Source organism: Salvelinus sp. IW2-2015, linkage group LG19 (assembly GCF_002910315.2).
Source record: "Salvelinus sp. IW2-2015 linkage group LG19, ASM291031v2, whole genome shotgun sequence".
In the NCBI taxonomy this organism is placed as follows: Eukaryota; Metazoa; Chordata; class Actinopteri; order Salmoniformes; family Salmonidae; genus Salvelinus; species Salvelinus sp. IW2-2015.
Window position 1 is genome coordinate 6,354,447 of NC_036859.1, and position 16,071 is coordinate 6,370,517.

A 16,071-nucleotide genomic window follows, 5' to 3' on the forward strand; every position below is an offset into this window, starting at 1 on the left:
CATGTCTTTCCTTTGTTTTGGTGTAAAGAAGCACAAGAACATTAGGAAAATATAGCTGGCTTTTACCGCTGCTTCACTGACTTCTCGGCTCTGGATGAAAGTTGACTGCTGTTTCCTCAGACCCGCCAGCAATTCGTTAATCTTATCTCTTCTCAGTTGTCCTTGCAAGCCGTCATATTTTTCGCTGTGATGAGTCTCGTAGTGGCGTCGATATTATATTCCTTCAATACCGAAACTTGTTGCACAACACCAAGCACGAAGGTTTTCCGTGCATCTCTGTAAATAAATAGGACGTGGTCCATTTTTCTTTGAAAATTCTACCTCTTATCTACTTTTCTCCGTTTGGATAACGACATTTTGGCAATGAGGGTGTAGGGAGGGTGAGACCAAAGGTATTAACAACGTCGTAACAAGCAGCAGATGGCGCGATTGATACCGTCTGCTGTTTTCAGTCTGTCTCAGTGATGCGGCTTGTCTTCTACTCTGATGGAAAGAGTGGCGCCCTTAGCGGATAATCCATGAATTGCAGCGAATTAAAATATTAATTCCATGTCTTTTATGAATTTTTTCCACTTTCAAATTATCCTGCGGGCCTGATCGAACCTCCTTGGGGGCGGTTCCGGCCCGCGGGCCGTATGTTTGACACCCTGCCTTAGCCAAATCACTTTTAAACTCAGTTTCACAATTCTGACATTTACCAAGTAAAAATTACCTGTCTAATAGGGAGAATGATTTATTTCAGCTTATATTTTTTCATCACTTCCCAGTGGGTCAGAAGTTTACATACACTCAATTAGTTATTTGGTAGCATTGCCTTTAAATTGTTTAACTTGGGTCAAACATTTAGGGTAGCCTTCCACAAGCTTCCCACAATAATTGGGTGAATTTTGGCCATTCCTCCTGAAGAGCTGGTGTAACTGAGTAGGTTTGTAGGCCTCCTTGCTCGCACACACTTTCAGTTCTGCCACAAATGTTCTATTTGTAACGGCCACTCAATATCTGATTTGTTGTCCTTAGCATTTTGCCACAAGTGTGGAAGTATGTTGGGGTCATTGTCCATTTGGAAGACCCATTTGCGACCAAGCTTTAACTTTGACTGATGTCTTGAGATGTTGCTTCAATAATTCACCAAATTTTCCTACCTTATGATGCCATCTATTTTGTGAAGTGCATCAGTCCCTCCTGCAGCAAAGCACCCCCACAACATGATGCTGCCACCCCCGTGCTTCACGGTGGGATGGTGTTCTTCGGCTTGCAAGCCTCCCCCTTTTTCCTCCAAACATAACATGGTCATTATGGCCAAAGGTTCTGTTTTTGTTTCATCAGAACAGAGGACATTTCTCCAAAAAGTACAATCTTTGTCCCCATGTGCCGTTGCAAACTGTAGTATTGCTTTTTTTATGGCTTTTTTTGTGGGCGGTTTTGGAGCAGTGGCTTCTTCCTTGCTGAGCGGCCTTTCAGGTTATGTTGAATATGGACTCGTTTTACTTGGGATATAATACTTTTGTACATGTGTCCTCCAGCAATCTTCACAGGGTCCTTTGCTGTTGTTCTGGGATTGATTTGCACTTTTCGCACCAAAGTAGTTCATCTCTAGGAGACGAACGTGTCTCCTTCCTGAGGGTGTGACGACTGCATGGTCCCGTGGTGTTCATACTTCCATACTATTATTTGTACAGATGAACGTGGTACCTTCAGGCATTTGAGATTGCTTGTGGAGGTCTACAATTTTTTTTCTGAGGTTTGGCTGATTTTTTTGATTTTCATGATGTCATGCAAAGAGGCACTGAGTTTGAAGGTAGGTTTGAAATAACATCCAGGTACACTTCCAATGTTGTATGTCAAATTTGATGTTAATTGATGCTATCAGAAGCTTTGGCTAAGAGGCATAGAGGTACATAGAGGTTTGTTCTGGGAGATCTTGTGTTTCCAAAGATGTGTTAAATTAGGCGAGTCAACGTGTAGTGTTGTTAAAGGCTGACGACTGGAATTGTGATACAGTGAATTATAAGTGAAGTAATCTGTCTGTAAACAATTGTTGGGAAAATTACTTGTGTCATGCACAAAGTAGTCCTAACCAACTTGCCAAAACTATAGTTTGTTAACAGGAAATTTGTGGAGTGGTTGAAAAACGAGTTTTAATGACTCCAACCTAAGTGTATGTAACCTTCCAACTTCAACTGTGTTAAGGGCATGGCTTGGAACTCTACACTCAGTCGGCAGTTTATTAGTGTTGTGTTTTGATGACCTGATATATGACGTCACCACGTCAGTAAAGGAATTCTGGTTCTTGTTACACCGACAGTGATGGAGTAAAGACATGTTGAAGTTTACCTCTGAGTCTGGTTGATTCAATTCAGTATAATATCCTAACTTAGCACAAATTGTAAGTATGGAATTGAACAATGGCGACGAGGATAACATTTGAAAATGATAGAGAATTCGTTTTGTCAAGATGGAAAGCACCATGCCAAAGTTTGAATGCTACAGTGAGTCTGCTACGCTAGTTCCACACTGGACCAGGTTGTTGATGGCGTTTGAGTTGTTTGTGGATGGTAAAGGATTAATACTATCCGGTGACGTTGATGCAGTTACAAAACAATGGAGACCTTTGCTTCTACATCATGCTGGGACAGAGGTGCAGGACATTTTCTCCACACTCGCAGACACTGGAGAACCAACGGACTACGTCAGGGCTGTGGCTGCGTTAAATGCATACTTTGTGCCACAAGTGAACACAGCATTCGTGTGACAGACATTTTATCAACTGACACAGAAAACTGGTGAGACGGTTCAGGATTTTGTTACTCATCTTAAACAAGCAGCTAAAGACTGACTTTGCTAGAGATAAGGACAATCAGATTAGAGATGCCACACTGAGCAAGTGTAATATGAAAAATGTGCACCAAAAACTATTGGAGGGCCCTGGGCTAACATTGGTGCAGTCACTCGAGCTAGCCGCACAATGTGAAAGAATTGAAGTGCAAATGTCCACCACGCATGTGAGCATAGATGCTAAGAATAAGGAAACTGTGCTTTCAAAAAGGAGGGGAAATGTCACAAAAAGAAGCAGAGTAAGAATGCAAAATTAAAAGACTAATCAGAGAAGGTGTGCTACTGCTGTGGACATGCAGATCATTTTGCAAAGGACCCTGCTTGTGCAGCAGGTCCATTTTGCAAAAATGTGCAAGACCAAAGGTTACAGACTGTGAAATATGTTGATTCAGAGGGACAAAACCAAGACTATGCATTTGTGGTAAATGAGAACTAACTCAGACAGGATCACCTTCTCAGTGGGAAGGTTCAATTTATTATTGTTAATTGATTCTGGAACCACGCGTAACATAGTAGATGAGAGCACATGGGAAATGTTAAAAGCCAAGGAAATCAGGTGCCGTTCGTCACTGACTGATAAAAAGCTACATGCATACTCATCAAACGAGCCATTACCAGTAAAAGGGGTTTTCACATGCCAAATAAAGACAGGCAAGCGCAGCACACAGGCTGAGTTCACTGTGGTATGTGGACGGGAAGAGCCATTGCTAGGTAAAGAGACTGCCTTCACATTGGGTGTGCTAAAAGGGAGTGTTGGCATTAGCAGTGACAGATGTAAAAACGCAGATAAAACAGCAATACCCCAAGTTGTTTGAAAGGGTGGGTAAGCTAAACACAAAGCAGATCAACCTACATGTTGATTAAAACGTGACACCAGTAGCACAGGCGTGTACCCTTCTACCTGAGAGAAACTGTGGAGAAAAAGAGGAACTACAAAACATAGACTTAATTGAGAGTGGATGATGCCACACCATGGGTGAATCCGGTAGTGGTAGTGCCAAAACTGGATGGCGACATAAGACATAAGTGTCTAGACATGAGACAAGCGAACACAGGAATCATATGTGGCAGGTACCCAATCCCCACAGTAGGCAAGGAATGAATGGGTCTGTCATGTTCAGTAAACTGGATCTAAATGGGGCTATCATCAATTGGAACACCAGAGTCGGGAGGCATAACAACGTTTGCAGTGCATAATGGGATATACAGATGTAAGAGATTCATATTTGGAGTGTCATTGGCGAGCGAGGAGTATCAACACGAAGTCGCAAGAGCACTGGCAGGCATCGAGGGGGTGGAGAACATATCGGATGACATCATCGTCCACACTCCGGACAAGGAGATCCTTGACCAGTGGCTACATGCTGTCCTCAAAAGGCTGGAGAACTATGGGCTAACACTCAACTCAGAGAAATGTCAGTTCAACATGGGCATGCTACTCTAACAGAGGGCATTGTGCCCACAGCTGAAAGAGTGAGAGCAGTGGTCGAGGCCAGGGATCCTGAGACTGTAGAGGTTTGTAGCTTTCTAGGCTTAGCGGGCTACAGCAGTAGGTTAATTCCCCGGTTCTCTACACTCTCAGAGCCTCTGCGGAATTTAACCAAGAAGAACACAACATTCCCCTTCGGACCAGAACAGAAGAATACATTTCAGACATTAAAAGAGAAACCGTCTGACGCCATGACACTTGTGTACTTTGACAAAGACACTGCCACAAAAGCAATAGCAGACGCAGGACCAGTGGGCCTAGGAGCTGTGCTCATGCAAGAACAACAAGGAAAAATGGTTCTAGTCTGTTATGTGAGCAGGAGTCTGTCAGAGTGTAAACGCAGATATTCACAAACTGAGCGTGAGACCCTAGCATTGGTTTGGGCTTGTGAAAGGTATGTACACGGCAGGGAATTTGATCTAGAGACTGATCATAAGGCGTTGGAGGCTATTTTACAGCCCTCGCTCAAAGCCATGCTCTCGCATCAAACGGTGGGTGCTGATACGCCAACTCTATGACTTCCGTGTTTTCCACATAGCAGAGAAAAACAACATCGCCGACCCTCTGTCATGTCTAATTGGAGAGACTGCAGTGAAAGACCCACGCACACATGGAGCAGAGGAGTATGTGAGATTTGTGGCAGTGAACATGAACGCCAAATGCAATGACCACAAGGGAAGTGGAAGAAGCATCAGCTACAGATGAAGTGCTATTCAGAGCGGGTGTTATGAGACATGCCAGGCATATGCACCTATAGCAAATGAGCTGTGTGTAATTGAACAATTAGTCCAAAGGGGAACACGCATTGTTATGCCACGTGCACTTCACGCGAGCGCTATAGCCTTAGCTCACAAGAGACATTTGGGCATAGTGTGCATAAAACAACACCTCAGGAGTAAGGTATGGTGGCTGGGCATGGACAAGGCTGCAGAGAGACACGTCGAGTCATGCCACGGTCGCCAGATTGTAGCCCGATCAGACGTGCCAGAACCGCTGAGACCCACAGCGCTACCTGATGGGCAGTTGCAGGACGTCGCCACTGACCTATTGGGTCCACTACCAACAGGACACTCAGTACTAGTAGTTGTAGACTACCACAGCAGATATTATGAATATGATATCATGCAATTCACTACCGCAGAAAAAGGTGATTGATAGTCCGGAGACTATTTTCAGTCGTCATGGTTTAACTTTAACAATACGATCTGATTGTAGCCCACAGCACGTCTGCCAGGAAAATGGGATACAGCACGTAGAAACCTTAACCGGCGTTCAAGCGGTGTATTCCATGTGCTAGCACCAGCCGAACGATCCTCCCTCTTTAGACGAGTGAAGTGAGTTCAGAATAATATGTCTTAGAAGTCGCTTTCACATACAAACTTCATATGTCCTAACTCAGCATCAAAAATGCTTACCAAAAATAACATGATCGCTGTGCTAGAACGTTTATTTTGATTGCCGATTTCCTGCATTTATAAGTGTGGCTTCAGGTAGCCTGAGTTCAGATGTGTCCATGTGAACAGGATTATTAGGGAAATCTTTCTTCTTGCAAAGCACGTAAATGTTTTAATCGAGCTATTATATTAATTTGATCATCCACAATAAATCGCATGATTGTGTGCATGTAACCGTACTCACTGTCGTGCGTGAAAAGCCCAGGAGGCCGGCMATAGGAGCGAACCATTTACGTGAAAGGGGTGGTATTCACGTTGTATAAATGATTGGAGGCAGGCGCAAGAGTACGTAATAGGGGGGTTTTAATACTCCACCCAAAAACACAACATGCCGTGAAAAGGCACAGGGACGAAGCCCAAAACAAACACGTATTCAAAAACACAAGAATGTAACCCAAACAAAAGAGCGAGGTTAAACCTCAAATAAATACACGGGACGAGACCCGTACTAAACACTACACAGGACGAGACCCGTAATAAACACTACACGCAGCACAAAAGCCGAAACAACAAAGCACAGGTACTCACAAGACCAACATTGTCACGATCGTTGGTTGAATTAATGGACCAAGGCGCAGCATGCATAGAGTTCCACATGTTTATTGGATGAAACTCACAGAAAAACAAACCGTGAAACTAATGTAGTGCTCGCAGGCAACTAGACATTGACAAGATCACACAAAAACCCAGTGGGAAAAGGCTGCCTAAATATGATCCTCAATCAGAGACAACGATAGACAGCTGCCTCTGATTGGGAACCATACCAGGCTAACATAGAAATAAAAAAACTAAACTACCCACCCTAGACACACCCTGACCTAACCAAATTAGAGAAWAAAAAAGGATCTCTAAGGTCAGGGCRTGACAAACGGACTTGGGAACAATAACCAAACAAGACAATGGTGAACAAAGGGCACAATTATACAATTCCTAATCAGGGGAAATGGGAACCAGGTGTGCATAATGAAACATTTCAGTGATGACTAGACGCCGGTGACGTAGACCTCCGGAACTGGTGCACGGAATGAGCAACAGTACCGAGGGGAGGTCCGTGACAGTGGTGTACCTAATAAACTGGCCACTGAGTGTATAATCAAGGTTGTCCGTGGGCTAAACAGTTTCATTTACTGGAGAAAATGTAATATTTGTACAGAACTCTCTGCGGGGATCGTTTTCTAAAGTCAACTTTCTGTTTTGTGGACTGAAGGTCAGTTGGAATGATTGCTAATTTTGCTTCATTGTGTGTGTTTGAGACCTTAAGACTTGTGTTAGCTCCCGAGGTAATACTTGTGCTTTAGCTAACAAAGATCAAGTGGGCTAACAAAGATAACCATTGCAAATTGCTAATCAGGATCTGTTCTTAATTGATWTACCTATATAAATAAAGGTAAAATAAATCAATAAAAACACTTAGGGTGCAGGAGACCAAGGTTCAAACCAAGTCGGTCCCATGTGTACACCCATCCCCGAGTACAGTGAGCACTGAACTCTTCCTGACCCTGCTGAAATGTATTGTGCTCTCAAACACAAGATGGTTTTGGGGTTCTTACAGAAAGCTCTCCTGAGAAAAGAATACACCAGATGCTCTCCTTTAAATTTGCAGGGGAACAGGGAGGTGAGATGTGATTCACGCCCATTGAAAACATTCAGATTTTAGCCCTATACTCTCAAATGGCGTAATGTTATATTGTAGAATGTTATATACCACAAACCTCAAGCATGTACAAAGGCACGCACACACAAATGCTTTATTTGGATCAACAGTGAACCATGGTGAGAACCACACAAGTCCATAGAGATATGGGCTCGTGATTCTGCATTAGTCATTGTAGAACGTCAAGTCATCTATGACAGTCTTACAGTCAGGGTTTTCCTCCATATGGACATGCTGCCATTATCAGCTAAAACAGAGCAGTATTCTCTGCTAGATGTTCTGCATTTTTCTTTGGCACACCTGTTATCAGCATAACATAAACGTGGGGTAATATCTTAGACAAACACACACACTTGATGATCTACAAATGGAAATATGATGTGACGCTCAATCAATTATTTTTTCATTTGTGATCGAGCCACGATACCCCCTCAGCTCCTGGGCTTTAGTTCAGTTTCAGTTTTTTTAAGGTATTTCTTGTCATCCTCAGGACATGCACAGATGTCCAATTTCGAAGTCAATCTTGAGCAATCTGCCTGGACAGATATCTGGAGATGTGAGATGGAGGGAGTACTCTATTTTTGGAGCCGAGATTCGCAGCATGCCCCTGGGAAGAACGCCTCCACGGGATCCCTCCTTGAATAACACTGCTGGAGGAACCTCTTAGAAGCAGAGACAGCAGCAGATAGTTAGCTGGCTATTTAGAGATGCCCCCTCCCCCCATTTAGGGGGACTCATGTCTCATTCAGGGAGGTCTGAGACTGCTTGTCACAGAGGTGTTTTTATGAGGCTTATGAAGAGCTAAGTGCTGGGAAGGGAGGAGGAGGAGAGTTGAGGTCGAGCTGCAGTCTGTTCCTATCCTCCATTATCACGGCTGCAAAAGACACACGTTATTTACTTAGAAAAACATTTATTGGTGTGTGTGTGTGTGTGTGTGTGCGCGTGTGTGTCAGTGGTGGTCGGTGCCGATTAAGATTAATGAGGACACATTTTTGGGGGGCCTTATTTCCATTACAGCATATTGGATGATTGTCATTCATCTTCCATTCAACCAGATCAATGCAACATCAATATGTTTAGTCTACTACATGATACTCAAATATGCCCTATACCCATCATGAGGTTGCTACAACCTAGACTACAAAGGAAAGTTTATAACGTAGGTGCACAGGTCGAGAGACAAATTGAAGTAATCAAGGTGACAGACAGTGACACATTCAATACTGCCTTGCACACTCTTGCCTGCATCTAGCTGATCTGGGGTGTAATCATTAGTCCAAACCGTTAAAACTACATTTTATATTGGACAAATTCAGGTACGTCCCTCCCTGCTTCATTCCGTTCGCTTCTGATAACATTTTGTAACAGAATCGCTGGAATGAATACACCCCTGATCACAGGCAAACATAGTTCGTTTTCATAGCAGCCACACACAGCATCATCACTTTGCTTTTTGTATAAAAAAAAGCTACACTCCTCCTCTCACCTTTTCCCTTTGAATGTGGACTTCAGAGAAAAACATAACAGCTGTCTGTGACCAGGCACAAAAACCTCTTCAAGACAAACCTTCATACCATAACCGCTACACAGCCTACATTGTTGTCACCATATTAACGTTATACTCAAGAAACTAGAACTAATGCATTAGTAAACCCACAATCCAATCCATGTGTACAATCACGCAGTACAGTGTACAGCAAATAGTTTAGCAGTTACACCGGCAGGCCCCGGTGGCAATACTTTYATAAAACTGAAAGCTTACCTTGACTTGGAAGATTTGCAGTGTTGGTTAGCCTTAGCCAACTAGCTAACATATATAGCATTCTCTGTTTGAGAATGCTATTGTTTGTCAGGTTGTTGAGTAGGCTAAATGAGCTGCATTAGCTAAGTCAACGAAAGTTAAATTAAAAAGAAAAAATATAGGCAGCTCAACAAATGTCTTTCTGTCTCTTTGAGTCAACTACTCACTACACTTTATGCACTGCAGTGTTAGCTCGCTGTAGCTTATGCTTTCAGTACTAGATTCATTCTCTGATCCTTTGATTGGATGGACAAAGTTTCAGTTCATACTACAAGAGCTCTGATAGGTTGGAGGATGTCCTCCAGAAGTCATCATAACTACTGTGTAAGTCTATGGAAGGGGGTAAGAACCATGAGCCTCCTAGGTTTTGTATTAAAGTCAATGTACCCAGAGGATGAATGAAAATAGCTGTTCTCCAGCTACACAGTGGTGCTACCCTAGAGGGTGCTGCTGAGGCTACTGTAGAACTTCATTGCAAAAAAAGTGTGTTTTAATCCGTTATTTGGTGACGTGAATATATTTAGTGTAGTTTTATCTAGAAAGACTATAAACGTTTTCACTTTTGTGTGAAATTCCATGAGTAGGATGGTCCTCCCCTTCTTCCACTGAAGAGCCTCCACTGGTATGTGTGTGTGTGTGTGTGTGTGTGCGTGTGTGTGTGTGTGGTGTGATGGAGACAAGGCTCCAAGGCTAATTTCTCTCCAGACTTTTTAGGATTGGGCTAAGCTACGTGTTTGTAAGCAGTGGTTCCCAAACTTTGTAGGTTAGTGACGTGAGTGATCCAGCCATGACCTGCCACTGGGTCCTAGATCCCCCTTTGGATTACCATTGGATTAAGAGTGAATATTATGAGTACTATTTTCAGTACTATTTTCAGTTATAAGATTCATCCTTACTCTTATGTAATGGACCAAATTAACTGTAAAATATAATAARGTCATATTTTATTGAACTCTCATTTCCCTCCCAAGAAAATATTTTGCAAAGCACTGACTTTGTGTGGAAAATGAAAAGCAGGAAAAAGTCAGAATAGCACCGTCATCATTCTGCTTCACTCTTACAAATATGAATCAGTTATCCCATTAGTCATGACAACTTCAATGCCATAGTGCCCTCTAAGCACACCACAAAGCTCACAGCCCTGGGACTGAACTCCCTATGCAACTGGGTCTTGGACTTCCTGACGGGCCACCCTCAGGTGGTGAAGGTAGACAACATTACCTCCTCGGCACTGATTCTCAACACGGGGGCCCACAAGGGTGCGTCCTCAGTCCCCTCCTGTACTCCCTGTATACCCACGACTGTGTGGCCTCACACAGTTCCAACTCCATCATCAAGTTCGCTGACAACACCACAGTAGTAGACCTGGTTTACAACAAATTATGTGACGGTCTACAGGGAGGAGGTAGGCACTCTGACGGTGTGGTGCCGGGTAAACAACCTCTCCCTTAAATGCCAGAAAAACAAAGGAGCTGATTGTGGACTTCAGGAGGAACCAGGCTGGGCACGCCCCCATCCTCATCAACCGTGGAGACGGTCAATGCGTACACATCTCTGAGGGGCTGAAATGGTCAAACCACACGGACACTGTGGTGAAGAAGGCATGACAGCGACTCTTCAACCTCAGGATGCTGAAAAAATGTGGCCTGTCTCCGAGGGCCATCACAGTGTTCTACATGAGCACCATCGAGAGCATACTGTCGGGCTGCATCACAGGCTGGTACGGCAACTCCACCGCCGTGAACTACAAGGCSCTACAGAGGGTTGTACGCTCAGCCGAACGCACCAGGTGTTGCAGGAAGGCCAAGAAGATAATCAGGGAYMCCAGACACCCGACCCATTGCTTGTTCACCMGTTTCCATCACTCAGTATAGGAGCATCATGGTAAAAACTGYAAGACTGGCCAATAGCTCCATCCCCCGCCACCTCAATGGACATTTTTACCCTGTCCCCACCTCAATGGACATTTATCATGCTGAATAGCCACCACTTGTCAGCTACCTACACCCCATGTACTCTCTGCTGCTCCCCCGGTCTTCTTTTATTTAAATGGKGCCTGTATTGTTGGAGCTCAAGAACTTCACTGTACCCCTGTAATTACATATGCAAAGGTGTACATGTGACTATTAAACTCTCTCATCTCTAAAAACGTTCAGCTATTTGGTGAAACAACATAGCAGCGTAATGGACTAATGCTTTCTGCTCTGCTCTCGTTCTGCCAGGAACGTGGACAGGCAACCTTGGGCAGCAGGAATGCTATGTACACAGTCACAGAGGACACATTCTGTCAGTTTAACATAATAACTTTATGACTCACCCCCACACACACTGACTAAACATCTGCACTGTATAGAACTGAAGACATTGTGGTAGCACTTTACTCATTGTGTTAGGTGTTTGGTTGATAGACAGAGTTTCAGTWTCTGACATCAGAAAATGCACTTTAGGCCTACTCTTTCATGAGGCGTACATGGCAGTTCCATTATAATGTCATGACATATTTCCTAAGCTGTCATGACTCATGACAGTTGACATAAGATGACATATGTTGTMATAACGCATGACTATTCATGACGCCATCATTATAAGCATGTAGGCCTTATGACAAAGGGCTCAAGTAAAATGTTTTACCAAAATCCTATATCCTTGTGTACCAGGCTTTTAGTTCCTCTCGTCAGGCCAGGATGATCCTCATACAACAACAATCACCTCTGTTGTTCAGTGTCCTGTGTCCATGATGATGAATGGCTGAGGGGKAGGATTGTATACCATCTCAGCTTTATCCAAACCCACAGACTTCTCTGGCCAGATCCAGTCTTGCTGAGTTAGCCAAGGCTGAGGCACACTGGCATCCACACCACACAGAGAGAGAGAGAGCAGTCCATGGCCCTTTTCAAATACTGTTCAAATGAATCTTTCCTTCTTCCCCTCCTTTGGAGTAATCACTTATYCAACACGAAAGGGAGGTGAAAGCGAGAGCTTTGTGCGAGGGAGCTTAGATCATTCATGTTAGAACAGGGATTACCTCAAGAAAGGGAGGAAAGAAAGAAGGATGCATTGCAAAAGTATTGTGACAGGGCACAGGGTATATATTACGCTGGATTATGGGAGAGAGATGGGATAAGACTGACAGCAGAATGACACATCTGGGTGCATCTCAATAGTCGAAAGTGCATTTTCCTCACCTGGTCTTCTTGTGTGTGTGTGCACTGACAAGCCAAACCACATTCCTCGCAAATATATCAATGTACGTTGCATTCCCCTAGCCTGTGTTCTCAGACCAGTACAGATGAAGGGAACAAAAAGAAGAGGCCACTTTAAACTGTTGTATTTACACATCAACAAATCAGTGCTTCCTTGTACTCATTAATACCACACAGTTTAAGTGTCTGCAAGCTCTAGTATGCTAGGGTACAACAAGATGGCGTAGCAGTGCAGACGTGGTTTGTCGTCCTCTCGTTTACTTTTTGTATTTTTCGTCTTTTTTTGTATATATTTCAAGTTATTTTCAATCTCTTTTCCATTTTTAAATTAAATATACCTTCCAGTAACCCGTCTCACCCAATGTGACACGGATCCGCTATTTTTTAGACCTAGCCAGAACCTCCGGCAGAAGCTAGCCATCAGGAGCTAAACAGCTAATTAGTTACTAGCTATTTAGTCATTGTTAGCCACTGCTAGCGGCCTTTACCTTCTGCACAGACACCAGMCRTTTTTTTTAGCCTGGATAATACTTGCCAGCCTGCCAGTATCGGACTGTTTTCTCCACTACAACGCCGAATTCCTGCCGTAAACCCTGGACCATTACTCCTGATCATCCCAGCTAGCTAGCTGCCACCGAGTGACCCAGCCCCGAAGCTAGCCCTGAGCCAGGCCCACCTCCCGGCCTACTCTGTGATCACTCGGCTACTCAGCTGATGCCTCCCGGACTCTACCTCCAACACGGCTAGAATCCACTACTCCACCGGATCCTTGCCGTAAGCTCTGGACCTTTGCATCGGATCTTCGCTGCTAGCTAGCTGCTACCGAGGGCTATAGTGGCTAACGCCCCTGCCCAGAAGCAAGCACCAGTTAGCCGCAAGCCAGGCACATCTCCCGGCTAGCAAGACGAAATTACTACAACTATAATACCTCTTTCGCCATCTGGCCCGGACCCTATGTCGACACGGCGCCCCGCCGTACCACCACGACTGGTCCGCCGACGTAACTCCACCCGCTGTGCCCTCAACGTCGAAGCAGAAGCTTCTACTTACCCCGGCCTGCTAACTTTAAATGCCGTGTCTCCCGCTTGCTAGCATAGTAACGACAACCCCGCGACTTCCCTGTTTCATCTATTGCTGTTCACTGGACCCTATGATCACTTGGCTACATAGCTGATGCCTGCTGGACTGTTCATTAATCACAGTACTCCATTTAGTTAATTTTTTTGTTTATCTGTCGGCCCCAGCCTCGAACTCAGGCCCTGTCTGTAGTTAACCGACCCTCTCTGCCCATTCATCGCCATTTTACCTGTTGTTGTTGTCTTAGCTGATTGGCTGTTGTTGTCTTACCCATTGTTGTCTTAGCTAGCTCTCCCAATCAACACCTGTGATTGCTTTWTGACTCACTTTATGTCTCTCTCAAATGTCAATATGCCTTGTACACTGTTGTTTAGGATAGTTATCATTGTTTTAGTTTACTGCGGAGCCCCTAGTCCCACTCAACATGCCTCAGATACCTCCTTTGTCCCACCTCCCACACATGCAGTGACCTCACCCAGCATAACTATCCCGTCCAGAGATGCAACCTCTCTTATCATCATACGGGTGCCTGGGCTTACCTCCACTGTACCCGCACCCCACCATACCCCTGTCTGTATATTATGCCCTGAATCTATTCTACCACACCCAGATATCTGCTCCTTTTACTCTCTGTCCCCAATGCACTAGACAACCAGTTTTGATAGCCTTTAGCCGTACCCTCATCCTACTCCTCCTCTGTTCCTCGGGTGATGTGGAGGTTAAAACCTCTAACGAGTCACAAACCCGGATCCGGGATCCCCCCATCAAAAAAGCTGACTAGCATAGCCTAGCCTAAAGCCACAGGGATATCATTATAATAAATGTTCATGAAATCACAAGTCCAAGACACCAAATGAAAGATACACATCTTGTGAATCCAGCCATCATTTCTGATTTTTTAAAATGTTTTACAGGGAAGACACAATATGTATTTCTATTAGCTAACCACCATAGCAATAGACACAACTTTTTTTTCCCACCATTTTTTTCCTGCATAGGTAGCTATCACAAATTCGACCAAATAAAGATATAAATAGTCACTAACCAAGAAACAACTTCATCAGATGACAGTCTGATAACTATTTATTATATAGCATATGTTTTGTTCGAAAAAATGTGCATATTTCAGGTAATAATCATAGTTTTACATTGCAGCCACCATCACAACTCTCACCAAAGCAACTAGAATAACTACAGAGAGCAACGTGAATTACCTAAATACTCATCATAAAACATTTATGAAAAATACACAGCGTACAGCAAATGAAAGACAAAGATCTTGTGAATCCAGCCAATATTTCAGATTCTTTAAGTGTTTTACAGCGAAAACACAATTTAGCATTATATTAGCTTACTACAATAGCCAACCACACAACAGCATTGATTCAAGCCAACAGTAGCGATAACGAATAAACCAGCAAAATATATTAATTTTTTCACTAACCTTCTCAAACTTCTTCAGATGACAGTCCTATAACATCATATTACACAATACATATATTGTTTGTTCGAAAATGTGCATATTTAGCGGCACAAATCGTGGTTATACAATGAGATTAGTAGCCAAGCTGCCAACAAAATGTCGGGAGAAATCTTGGGAGAGGCACCTAATCTAATCAATAACTTTCATAAACTTGACTAAAAAATACAGATGGACAGCAAATGAAAGATACATTAGTTCTTAATGCAACCGCTTGTTTAGATTTTTAAAATTAACATTACTACGACATACAGCGTGCGCTAAAGCGAGACCGCACCGAAATTAATGGCCGAATAATAGTTTTACATTTTTCAACATTTGTCACACTGCCTTGCTTTATCTTGGCCAGGTCGCAGTTGTAAATGAGAACTTGTTCTCAACTAGCTTACCTGGTTAAATTTAAACAATTAAAAAACAACTAGCTATCTTCAAGTTAGCTAGTTGAAGTTAACTCTTCCGAAGTTCCTCATCTAGGACAGAAGATGGTTGATAAAATGCCCTAGGGGAGTGGTTAAAGAAATGATTCACAAAGTCTATTCAAAGGCTTGTGTGTCGCTAAGTGAGACAAATGATTTTTGTCAACTTTAAATCAATGGTCCGGTGATTTCTGACTGAAGAGTTGCAACACTAAAGGTGAGGTTGATTAAGAAGTCTGACGCACACACATGCCACTGCGGAACTAAGAAATGTACTCAGAGCTCTAATAGAGGATAGGTTGTCAGAGAAGCCCTCTGAAACACTCAATCATTTGCTTTGTACAGTTAATCCATGAAAGTCTGTTCAACCCAGTCACTTTAACTATACATTCATGTACATACTACCTCAATTGGGCCGACCAACCAGTGCTCCCGCATTCTACCTCAATCAGCCTGATTAACCGGTGTCTGTATGTAGCCTCGCTACTTTTATAGCCTCGCTAATGTATATAGCCTGTCTTTTACTGTGTTTTATTTCTTTACTTACCCGTTGTTCACCTAATACATTTTTTCACTATTGGTTTAGAGCCTGTAAGTAAGCATTTCACTGTAAGGTATTCGGCACACTTGACAAATAAACTTTGATTTGATTTGATCATTAT